Genomic DNA, 12,287 nt, shown 5'->3' on the forward strand with positions numbered 1-12,287 from the left:
AAAATTAGAACTCTAACGACGATATGATTGAATTAGAGCAACTCGGTTTCCTGCTCCTTTCACCCTTTATGCTTTCCATTAGACTTGTAGGTAACTTTTAGAGCGGAATTACATCCAATTTCTCTTCTCCTTAAAGCACCCGTTACACACCGAAAGTTAAACGAATTCCAAAAGGAAAGGAAGTGGAAATCGGTCGCATTAATAAAACAATATCGAGAATTTGAACGAGTCTTTAGGAAGAGACAAACACTCGGTGCATCATTATCCCATTATTTGAGATGCTTGAAACCGCCTTCTGGATAATGATACGATAAAGTTTAATTTACTATTATCCCATTACATTTAAATAGAAAGCATAATAGAAGAACAATTTAAAATAACATTTAAATAGATTAAGATTCCGACTGTCACGGATTTCGGTTTAAGGGGATTAAGACGAAGTGACAGGATCCGCGAAAAACTAAACTTACTGCGCATGGATTAATGAGCAGTGTTAAGTCACAAATGATGAGCATTTTACACATGAATAACAGCTTCAAAACTACTTTAGAGTGGTAATTTAATTAGTATTTCGGTATCTTCCAAAAAATTCTGAATTCTAACTGGAGATTTCTGAAATGAAGAAAATTTTTCTAAATAGAAAGTCAAAACAAATTTGCTTCGAAATGAATCTATACAGAAAGGTTCTCGCGTATGTATTTTTTAAATGAGAAGAACATCAAATATGCAATCAGTAATGATATTGAAAGCAAACCAATAAAGAAATGAACTATGGGCACATTGTCAACGTTGAGAGATTTCTACAAAAACGACAGGATTTTAAACTTATACCTCAAAACACAGCTTGAAATTCATGCATCTCTGCCGCTTCATTGTATGAAAACGGTTGCTTTCTCGAGTACTTAGTTCTTAGATTGCAGACATAACCATATTTGAATAAAAGTGGAATGACTGAACACAAAATAGTATTTGCATCAGATTTCATACTATAAGCACACAAGCTGTTTATAGCATGCGTTGCAAACAACAACAAACAATGAAAGTCCTTTGTTCTACTTGTCTGGTACTTGATTTAAGAGTAATCTGATTCTCTATGAAACATAAAATACATATGCTAAGCATCGCAATGCAAAATTAATACCCATTAAAGATTTTCTAAGAATAATATTTAAATCACGATTTTTTTTTAATGAGGAGAGGAAAAAGTCGCAAAATAGCGCTTTTGATTATAGCATGAGACATACGCTTTCATTTGTAAAATTATATACCTAAGGGCCAAACAATTAAAGATATCTTCTACGTAAAATGTCAAGTCTTTAGCTGCGCAAGCAGAAGTAGCAACGCCACTAAATCCAGATAGTTGCTAGACGTAAAGTTTAAATCACATATGCCTGTACGTAAAGTTTAAATCACATATGCGATATTTCGTTTAACACTACCCAAAAGAGATTCAGTAGATTCAATTCGCTGGAACAAAATTACGTCCTCGAACCTGGGTTGGGTTGCAAATGGCCAAGTACGGCACTACATTATCCAACTAAACCAGGGGTTTCCATGGGGTCGGCACTGACGCCCTGAGGATCGATGAAATTTTAACGGGGGTCAACACTGATCAAAGGGTCGATAGCCAAATATACACCGGTAAATTGATCGGCATAATCAAGACTACTATTTACAGCGCTTTATAGACATAATAACTATTTCCTGCATTTAATAGATACTTTTTATATGTGATAAAATTTTCCCTTGAAGTTGACAATCCTATGGCGAGACAATTAGTAACATTTAATAAAAAAAATATCTCCTAGTTGGCTGATATATGTTCATAGTTTAACGTCACAATAATAAATTATATTCACACTGATTTTATATCCACACTGAATAGAAATGAATTCCATTACTTTGATAATTTAATGTTATTGACTATTGTTGAAAAGGACTGTATTTCCTCAGAAAATATAAAACAAGCCACTTTCGAAATTTAAGACTGCAATGCTGGCTTCCAAGACATTAAAATTTTTAATGAGTCAGCATGGTTCATAGAACGCCTGAACTGGGATCTTGATATTATGATGCAAGAACAGTTGACTGCGTGCGTTGGAAGAGGATTTACAAGCGCAAGTCTTATTCAGAACACATGAGTACACTAATGTTTGGAATTTAAAAATTATTTTAAAGAATTATCCGTCCCCAAAAGAGATGTTACCAAACCAGCATTATTGAATTTTACCTCTTCTTACCTGAAAGTAAGCTTTGTCAAGTCAATAATTTACTGCGGACGAAAAGAAACAGGCTGAATATTTTTGAACGAGGTGAATTTTATGCGAAATATCACGCTAATTGCATCATTACACCAAATGCAATCATCACATTAATTAAAATCGAATTTTTAGTAATTTATTATTAAAAATTATCTTTATTTATCTGCAATTATTTATATTATGATGTTGCACGCTGTGTATTTTAGGACATTTTAAGGAAAACTTTAAAAAGTCCATGAAAACAAACATTTTTTAAAAGGGGTCGATTCAAGAAAAGGGTTCGGAATCCCTGAGCTCGGAATCAATGACCTAGGCAAACTCCCACCTTCAAGGCGCATAAAGGCAGGTAATAATTATTTGGATGCATGCAACGTTTAAAAATGTTTTTAGATATACTAAGTTATACTTACATATCATACGAGAAGGTTCCACAGACAACGACAGAACCGCTGTCGCCTTCAGAAATATAAATCTGAAACAAATGTGCCCATAATCTGATATTGTCGATACCATATACATATCTTCCTAATAACTAATGAAATCAAGACTATACACCGTTGTGCTAAGGCTATTTTTATATTCTTTCCAAATTCATTCTCACTGAGTGGACATAAACGTACTTTTCAGACTTCTCATTTTATCTATCAGAATTTCTCATATGCTACAATGCAGTCCAAATTCCGCGTGCAAATTTCATAATATTTTTACTATTTTGGATCACAGCAGTAAGCAAATCCTAAATTCTGTCAGTTATTCCAGAGATAAGTAAAATATATGAATTTGATCGCATTTTAAAAAATATGTTACCAAAAAGTTAAAGCAACAAGACACTTAACATAAATGATGAAATTTAAGAAAATATTTACCAATTTAAAAAATTGCAGACAAATACTTGTCGTATACTTTACATTCATCTTCTTTTATGGGTCAAGAGGCTTTAGTGGTGTGTGGTGTATTTAATTATGGCAAAGCACACGAGGGCTATCTGCCTAAAGGGAGGGATGCCTTTCGTGGAGGACTTTCTAAGGGAAACTGGCTCGTATACACGTTACACATGGGGAAAACCAAGAGGCTTTAGTATATCAAGTATCAAGAGGCTTCATGATCGAGAATATCAGGTGACTTACAGAGCGCGTCAATCCATTTTTAGAAGGATCTAACAAAATTATTGCTGTGGAATCAGAACGCCAAGCAACTGCGTATAAATTCGACATGAGAATATCGTCTGCTACCTTGAAATTTTTCTTCTTTTGAAATGTCGCATGTAAATAAGCTGCGAAACGAAAGGCACGATTTGCTCTTTCCGAAGAAAGGTATTCATATTCGGAAATTCAAAAACGTTGCGAAATGCATGATATTAAAATTTCGGACAGCAAAATAGCCAACATTATTAATCGGAATCAGAAAAATCATGAATCCTTACTTTTACATTTAAACATGATTTCAAATGAACACCCGGAAACATTATGTACCTTTTTTAATATTTCTAAAGTTGAGGAGTCTGTAGTGACGAAAAGATGATAGATTTATCGGCTCAGACCTAATAGCAGTGGGTATAACCGGATTTTCAGTAGCAACAGAAAATCTACCGACGTTGACATCAATATCAGAGTCTAATTACACCTCTAGCAAAAATAAGTAAAGACTTACAACTTAAAATGCTTAGAATATTCTCTTACTTTTGGTAAGTCACATAAATTACATTTGCGGTTTTGCAGCTGAAGATGGTGGTTCGGTAAAACCATCGAAATTAGTCCTGTGAAAATTTTGTAAATATAACGCTGATTTTTGTTGTTTGACTTCTGAATTAGTACTCTTAATTAGTATTTATTCGGCGTGTTATTATGTCTTAATTATAGAAGCCCCAAACAGGCTTACTTTTTGCTTTCTGTTTTGCACGTGGTGTGGCCGCCATTTTGTGATTGCATGAGTTTCGGTAAGTACTTTTTTTGCAATTTTTAAGTTATGTTTATATTTTGTATATTTGGATATTGTGCTTTGCTTGTCTGATTTCATGCATTTTGCTTACAAACGTTTTGTTTTCTATTAATTTCAGTGAGGGATTTTTCTGCTGTTTTGTATGTGCTTTATTATTGTTTAGTTAATTTAGTTTGATTTTCTGTATTGTTTATCATGCCTTCATCCGTTAATCGTTTCACTAAATTACGGCTGAAACGGCAAAAATTCCTGAATCATCTTGACTTTTTACTTAAATGTAAATGTAGAAAATTGATCCCCAATTTTATTCAAATCAAATCTAATCAAAAACCTTCGAGTCGCGTTTCAAGAATTCTGTTAAATTGCAAGCTTGCCTTACTTCGGTCCGTCATAAGGGATACACGTCAACAATTGTCCAAAATTGAACGTGAACTCTATAAGCTTCATCTGGAACTCGCTAAATCATATCCAAAATTCACTGCCCTTGAACAAAAGTCTTGGTCTAGAACGGAGAATGCAGTTAACCGTCAAAAAAACACCCTTGCAGTTAAATTCGAAAAACTTCTTTTACAATCTTCCAGTTCAAGTAGTTCAAAAAATCTTCCCATTGTAAACATCAAGCCAATAGTTAATATTTCTAATGTTAGTCTTTCAAAAGAACAAGAGAGAATTCTAAAATATAATTTTAACTTCTCACAAACCTGTAAACCCTCGATTCCAAAAATTTTGGCTCTTATCGAAAAAGCTTTCAAGTTCAGTACAGTTTCAGATTCACAGAAAGAAATGATTAGGCATCTTATCGCTCATAATGTGAAATTGAATAATAAACCTTTGAAACCAAATCTAACTGCGAGAGAAAGAGCTACATTGCGTGAAATTCATTCTAACCCGGATATTATTATTTCAAAGGCCGACAAAGGTGGCCAGATAGTCGTCATGGATAGGAACACTTACATCGATGGTGTCACTAAACTCTTAAACGAAGGACCATATAATCCGATCCCTAAAGATCCTTCACCTTCGGATTTGTCAAAAATAAAAACTGCGATCAAATCTTCGCAAATCATTTCAGCCAACTTAAAATATTCACTTATCCCATCTGTTGCGAATTGTGCCAGATTATATGCTCTTCCCCAAATTCATAAAAGTGGTATTCCTTTCCGCCCTATTGTATCAAATTTAGGTACTGCCTCGTATCCATTAGCTAAATATTTAGTTTCTAGATTTTCAACTCTATTAGACAATAACATTTACACCATAAAAAATTCAATAGAGTTTGTAAAAAAAGTTAAAAACATTTCTCCTAGTAATTTACTCATGGTTTCTTTTGATGTAAAATCATTATTCACCAATGTCCCAGTGGAGGGTGCATTAAGATGTCTAGAAACCAGACTTCGCGAATTTCATTTCTCTTGCATCGAAATTGATGAGCTAATTTCTCTCACTCAACTCTGTTTGAAACAAACACATTTTGTTTTCCAAAATAAATATTACAAGCAAACTGAGGGATTAGCCATGGGAAGCCCCCTCAGTCCCATCCTGGCTGATATCTACATGCATTATTATGAATCAAAATTGTTTGAAACTTTAAACTTCCCGGCATGGTTCCGCTACGTAGACGATACTTTTACTCTGTTTGAAGGTAATAAAGATGATTTAAATAAAGTTCTTTCAACAATGAATTCTATTGATCCTGCTATTCAGTTCACTTTTGAAGTTGAGACTTGCAATTCTCTTCCGTTTCTCGACATTCTGGTCACACGTAACACATCCAACTTCAGTACTACGGTTTACCGTAAACCTTCATCGGTTTGCCTTCCACCACACTTTAAATCATGTCATCCGACTAAACAAAAGTTAGCTTCATTTTATTCCTATGTTTTCCGTGCTCTTCAAGTTTGCTCCTCCAAACTAGCCCTTGATGAAGAACTAAAGTATTTAAAAGCAATAGCTATTGACAGGGGCTTTCCACCCAACATTATTAATCAAGCAGTTAAAAAATTCTCATCTCAACACACTAAAAGGCACAATCTTGTTTTAGGAGATTATAAAAATTCTGTTGTCATTCCCTTCTTTCCATCAATTAGCTATAAAGTTGCACATATTTTGCAGAAATTTAACTTTCGGGTTGTTTATTCTCCCATCAATAAAATTCCGAGTTCCATACTCAAGGACCCCATTCCGGATATGAATTCCTGGGGTATTTATAGGATTCCTTGCCAGTGTGGTTTAATTTACATTGGCCAAACTAAGAGAGCCTTAAAATTTCGCGTCAAGGAACATGAGGCATATGTTAGAAAAAAGGAAACACAGAAGTCTTCTGTTGCTCAAAATTGTTGGTCCGAAAACCACACTTTCAGTTTTTCTGCTGCCAAAATTATTCAAAAAACATCTTCCATTGGAGAACTGGATTTTCTAGAGGCATTTCACATTCATAAAAATCTTTCTGTTCTAGTTAACGATCCTAATTCCAATCCAAATTTGCCTTCGGCCTTTAAAGAAATTATGTTTTAGTTCTGGTTTTACCAACAGATGGCGCCACTTGCTTATTCTTGTCCAGGCTTTCTTATCTTATCTAATCATTATTTCCTATCTTGTTCATTTGCGGTTTTGCAGCTGAAGATGGTGGTTCGGTAAAACCATCGAAACTAGTCCTGTGAAAATTTTGTAAATATAACGCTGATTTTTGTTGTTTGACTTCTGAATTAGTATTTACTAATATGTCAAGATTTTTTTGAAGTGTACGAAGACTTTTGTCAGATAAAATGTTTGTCATTTTTTTATTATTATTTGATATATATCTTTTTGACATAATCTGTGGCAATCAGTTACACATCAGCTGCGGATTTTTACGCTTTTAGACAGCTGGAAAGAGCTCTTTCGAAATGCAAAACTCTCCAAATTGCTGGACTCAAAGGAGTAGTTAAAAAGGAATGAAAAACAATATCACTGAAGGTTAGGTTACGTTATTTGAATGTGGCAAAGCAGAAGAGGGTGATCAGCTTAAGGAAAGGGAAGCAGTTGTGAAAGACTTTCTGAAGGAAACTGGCTTGTATTCACGTTAAACATGGGAAAAATCACGAAAACCAGCCATTCGCTGCGGCCTGAACCAAGGTCGAACTACCAGTATTCATCAGTCTTAATCACGCAGCAACCGGTAGCGCCAAAACCCCTGAAAATTTTACGTAACATTCTTCTATCATCAAAAGCACGATGCAAACTCATATTTGAGAAAAGGCTATTAGATCGAACATTTAAATAATAAACGATATTTTAAACATAAATTAGTCCAGAAATCACTCTCAGGTTTAAAAATTAAACTTAAGGGTCTTCTATGCAACATTTATTACATGATTTTTCTTATGGGAAGAAATATTTATTATTGAAATTTGAAAGGATTTGATTTAAGCATCACTGTTTCGATTTCTCGATTTCTAAATACTCTGAATATATGAATTTTATAAATCCCTATTGAAGACCGCTTCTTGCAAACTTGTAACGCAAATATTCGTAGTTACAGTAATAAATTTTAAAACTCATAATATTCTTACTTTCTAATAGCAGAGTCCTGCAAAATATAACTTTGTAGATTGATTTTATGGACAAAGTGAAAATTTTGAAAATTCTTATTAGAAGGAGAAATGTAATTGCAAGAATCATATAAAGGAGAGTTCTTGGGTCACACCATTATGCAATTTAAACCATTGCCTGATTAAGACCGCAACTTATTTCTCTATAACATAACCGTTCACCAAAGATTCTTGCGATGCATTCATGCTGTGATTCATTTATTACGAAAACCAGCTTAGTTAAATTTTGTTCAACAACATTTTTACATGGAAAAAATAGTTATTAAACTGAAACCAAACTGGGTTCCTAGAATTTCCACATCAAATAAGTTTACGGCAATGAACTCACTTTTGTTTTAAATTAATAAAACTGATTTATGTTTTGAAATAAAAATGTCTCTTATTATAAATTGCTCTGCAAAGGGACTAATTAATATTCTTCAAAGGAAATAGGGAAAAAAATGCAACAAAATGAACACACCAAAGAGTTATTTAGGTCTCTATTAAGAGAAAGGTTTTAGTTCTCGAAATTCTGAGTTCAGGTTCGGAATTATCTACGTCAATAGCGTTACGCAAGTCATGTGTGATAGACTGATCTGGAAATGACGTATTGAAGAAATAGGCATTACTATTTTTAGAACAGAGAGAGAGAGAGAGGAACTACGCACATTAAAAATGAGGAACTAAGAGGCTATTGTTAAATTATAAAATTGATTTACAGATTTTTTATCTTACAAATTTTGTAATATGTAAATATAGATACACGATTTAATGCTCTGCTTTTCTTCCTATCGCAACGGTATCGAAAGTGTAATGTTCTTGAATAAGCACGATTAGAGTGCCAAGTGAATTGTGGCTCCAAATGTCAATTGAAATAAAAATGAATATTTAATCTTATTCGACTATCAAGTTTACTGTTCTTTACGGATTCAACATTTTAGCATTCTATGCATTCAGAATTATTCCTCTTCAATATGGATCTACGTTCTACGCTATCAACAAAGCTGTGTCTTTTTCATTATAATTTTTTTTTAGAATAGAGAGGTGGAATTAAGGGCAATTGCTATTTTAAATTATCATTTTGAGGTTTACGCATGTTTTAGTGAGATTTACACTGCCGATTGCAACAAAAAAGAGAAGTGCGCATCTAGATTTTGTAGCTGTCCCATATGCGACATTTCAGCCTTCTAAGACTAACAGGTTTTCATTTATGCGAGATATATACGTACGTCCACCATGAACGTACGTCCACCATGAACATACGTAAGTCACAAAAAAAACCTTTTGAATATATATTAAATCCATTTTACGATTCGCTTTGGAGTCCTTTATTCAATCCGTATGTGCAAATGTCACGCAAAAAATCGCTCAGATGGATATTCGGGAACGGTCAAAATGGATATTTCCATCGAAATAACATAATTCTCGAGATTACAATACTTCTTTACTTCGTACAAGGAAGCCACAAAACCATCACCCGCAATATTACTAAACTAAACGTAGTTTCAGCGCTATTAGTTTCGTACTTTGTTTTAGTTTATCTTAAATTATTGCATCAATAAGCCCACATCATCAGTAATAAAACTATAATTCTTGTATATTACGCATATGTCAGACGATCCTTACAATTAAAATAATTCATATTAATATACGGAAAAACCAAGTGCTGCTTCTCGGGTTCCCAATAAAAATAGTTCAGCACTTGAAACGCAATATCTAGGTAGGGACAAGTAGTCCTACGCAAGGAGTAGTCCCTATTAAGTAGAACTACGTAGTCCACGCAAAACTACTACTTGTAGAGACATTAGGTTAATTGGAAGCAGAAGCCATGAAAAATGAGCAATGCCCTCGACGGGATTCTAACCTCTCGAATACGCGCCAAGCGTGCTGACCATTATACCACGAAGGCATGCTAAGAAGGCGGGAGAAATACTTTTAAATGGCTGCATATATAGCCTATTCTACTGCTAGTTAATTTATGATTCAGGAATGATCGTAAATGTAGTCAATACTCAGTAGCGGAAAAAATATTTTCTTTTGTGAAGTTATTTTGGCGCACAAGGAAAAAAAAAAGGAAAAGAAAGAATGAAAAACCTTTTCATTTTAAATAATTAAAAATAATGAGGAAAAGTTCATTACTTTCTCAAATGTTTTATTGTCTAAATTGCAAAGCTAGAATAAATTACGTTGTTTCAGTATCATTTCGAAAGATTTTAATTAGGGCTAGTTTTTCGATATTCTAAGAATTCTCTCATTTTCCCTTATCAAAAGCACTGCTGTAATTTTAGCTATCACTTGAGTATCATTACCATATTGATTCTACATCGGAAGAGTCAGAATATAAGCAATTATTTTAAGCAGCATCACAAAAACCAATAGATAACATGACAATCGATTTACAGATATAGAATAAGAAATAGCTACGCCATCGCTATTTTTAAAGTATTGTCTTAGAACTAAAAACCATTTCTAAAGCTGTACAGAAAACTTTTATCATTTTGAATAGTCAAGTTTACTTCCTTAAATTTGTAGATAACGCAGATTTTAATTGCCATTGTCTGTTGTTGTTTTTAAATCTTTTAACAATTACTTGTTGAAGACGTAGAAATTTCTGGCACCGCTTCGAATTCCATATAAACGTTATACTGGAAACAGCTAATATCTGCCTTTCTTCCACTTTTAAATGAAAATAGTACCGCATAAAAATTAAATGTAAACAACGTTAAGATTGCATTCACCAGGGGTCATTAAATAAAGTACCATTTCTCCCTTTAAAGTACGCACTTACAAAGAAATCAACTTAAGTTTCAATGCTGAGCAAATTTTCGGAAGATGACATTGAATAATAAGAAAGTGCAACTGCTTCATAGGACAGTAGCTTTGAGAATATTTATGTAATTCGCTAAGATCGATGAATAATATGGAATCATTTGAAATGTTCTTTCCAGACAAAAGCTATTTTGCAGACAGAAGTAAGAATTCTCTTTTGATTGAATCGTTCGTATTCATAGAAAACTGCATGTAATGTTCAGGGATATTATTAGCAAGCATTATTAAAACACGCAAAAGGAATTTTAATAGAAACGGAAAGGGAACTCAAACAACATCATGACTATTATTTTTATTGTTCTAGAATAAATAAACATGCAGTGTCAAATCATAGCACATAAAAAAAGATGCGGCACACCAATGAAGTCTTACATCAGACATAATTCCATTAATACATACGTAAAATTCATGCATTAATCTGAAAGGGGCATGACTAATTTCGTTTGAGCTAACTATTAATCTTTAAAACAGTTTGTAATTCCATGAAAATCATCTTCATGTGTGAAATGTGATGCTATTATGAATAAACAGAGAATATTACAAAAACAACGTAATTATAAATTAACATTTTATATTTAAATATTAAGAAGTTTTCTCAGGACTAGAGGGTATGAACTTCCTTAGGAGAAGACTTATACAAAGAGAAACTCTGATGAAAAGCAACAGGATCTGTGAATAATTCAAATCTACAAGAGTTTCAAATTACAGATTTTTACAAAAGTCTATAAATTTATCAGTTCTACGTTTTAGGTTTTTGCAGAACTAACTCATTGTTGTAGAAACTTGTTAGCATAATGCATACAACTTCATAGCAGTTCCAGCATTTTCAGAGACTCAGCAGTCAGCACATGTATGAAGACTGTGCAGATGCACGGATTGATTTTATCGACTAATTAGTGGATGCAGCTAGCACATCGCTTTCTACGCTGTATCCAACTACAATGAAAGCCGTGGGAAATCTTCAGAAACTGTAATTTCCCATTATATAACTAGAGACGGTCCTCATAGTCGACAGATCGATTGCTTGCTAATTCAGAAGATAGCCCATATAACATTAAAACATTTTTTTTATTTATGAAGGAAAAACAATTTTGTACATATACCTTTAAAACTTAGTGAATTAATAAGATTTAATAAAACATTTTCATTCTAGGTACGATAAAAATATGTCTTTAGGCGGGAAAACGTAATATGCTCTGCATTCAGCGGGAAAAGTCTATATTTTTCTGAGTTTTAATTCAGAATATTGAAAAATCAGATTTCTTGGATAAAAAACTTTATTACACGGGAAGTTGTCGCGACGCTAACTGCATGCTTTATTATTTTAGTGTATTATAGCTTTCATTATACAGTGAATTCACAGAAAATATCTACTAAATAAACAAGAACTTATAAAGAATTCAGTAAACAGGATGATGGTTTCTTGCAGAGTTTTCACACCAAATTTAAAAGCTAATATATTTGTTTTAAATTCGTTACACACCAGTTTTAAGAAATTTAAAATTTAACGAAGCCACGTGAAAGTATAGCTCTTCTAGCAAAAGCTACAAAGATGATACGATCAAAGTATTCATAACTGAAAAACCAAATTTCAGAGACAAAGAAGCGAATGAACTACAAAGTCCCACAAACTTTACCGCCTCCTCTAATATTTAGTTTCGCAATACAAAAAATATTTCAAAAACCTCAT

At 33.2% G+C, this 12,287-nt stretch overlaps 2 long non-coding RNA genes across 5 annotated transcripts in view; one reads left to right on the top strand and one right to left on the bottom strand.

Annotated features, from left to right (window-relative positions):
• LOC118186347 (uncharacterized) overlaps nt 1-12,287 on the bottom strand; it is a 294,871-nt gene that overhangs the window by 207,476 nt on the left and 75,108 nt on the right. The gene's annotated exons all lie outside the window — the stretch shown is intronic.
• The window catches only part of LOC118187111 (uncharacterized), a 274,560-nt gene that overhangs the window by 131,043 nt on the left and 131,230 nt on the right, over nt 1-12,287 (top strand). The window contains exon 1 of one of the 2 annotated variants that reach the window (XR_015041200.1): nt 4,120-4,197. The exons of the other annotated variant lie outside the window; for it this stretch is intronic. This is a non-coding gene — a long non-coding RNA (uncharacterized LOC118187111). Of the gene's footprint in view, nt 1-4,119; nt 4,198-12,287 lie in introns of those variants that run through there. 2 annotated transcript variants of the gene reach the window in all.

The sequence above is a fragment of the Stegodyphus dumicola genome, chromosome 5, assembly GCF_044657685.1.
Source record: "Stegodyphus dumicola isolate Sdum_Otavi_A_Nest chromosome 5, ASM4465768v1".
Lineage (NCBI taxonomy): Eukaryota > Metazoa > Arthropoda > Arachnida > Araneae > Eresidae > Stegodyphus > Stegodyphus dumicola.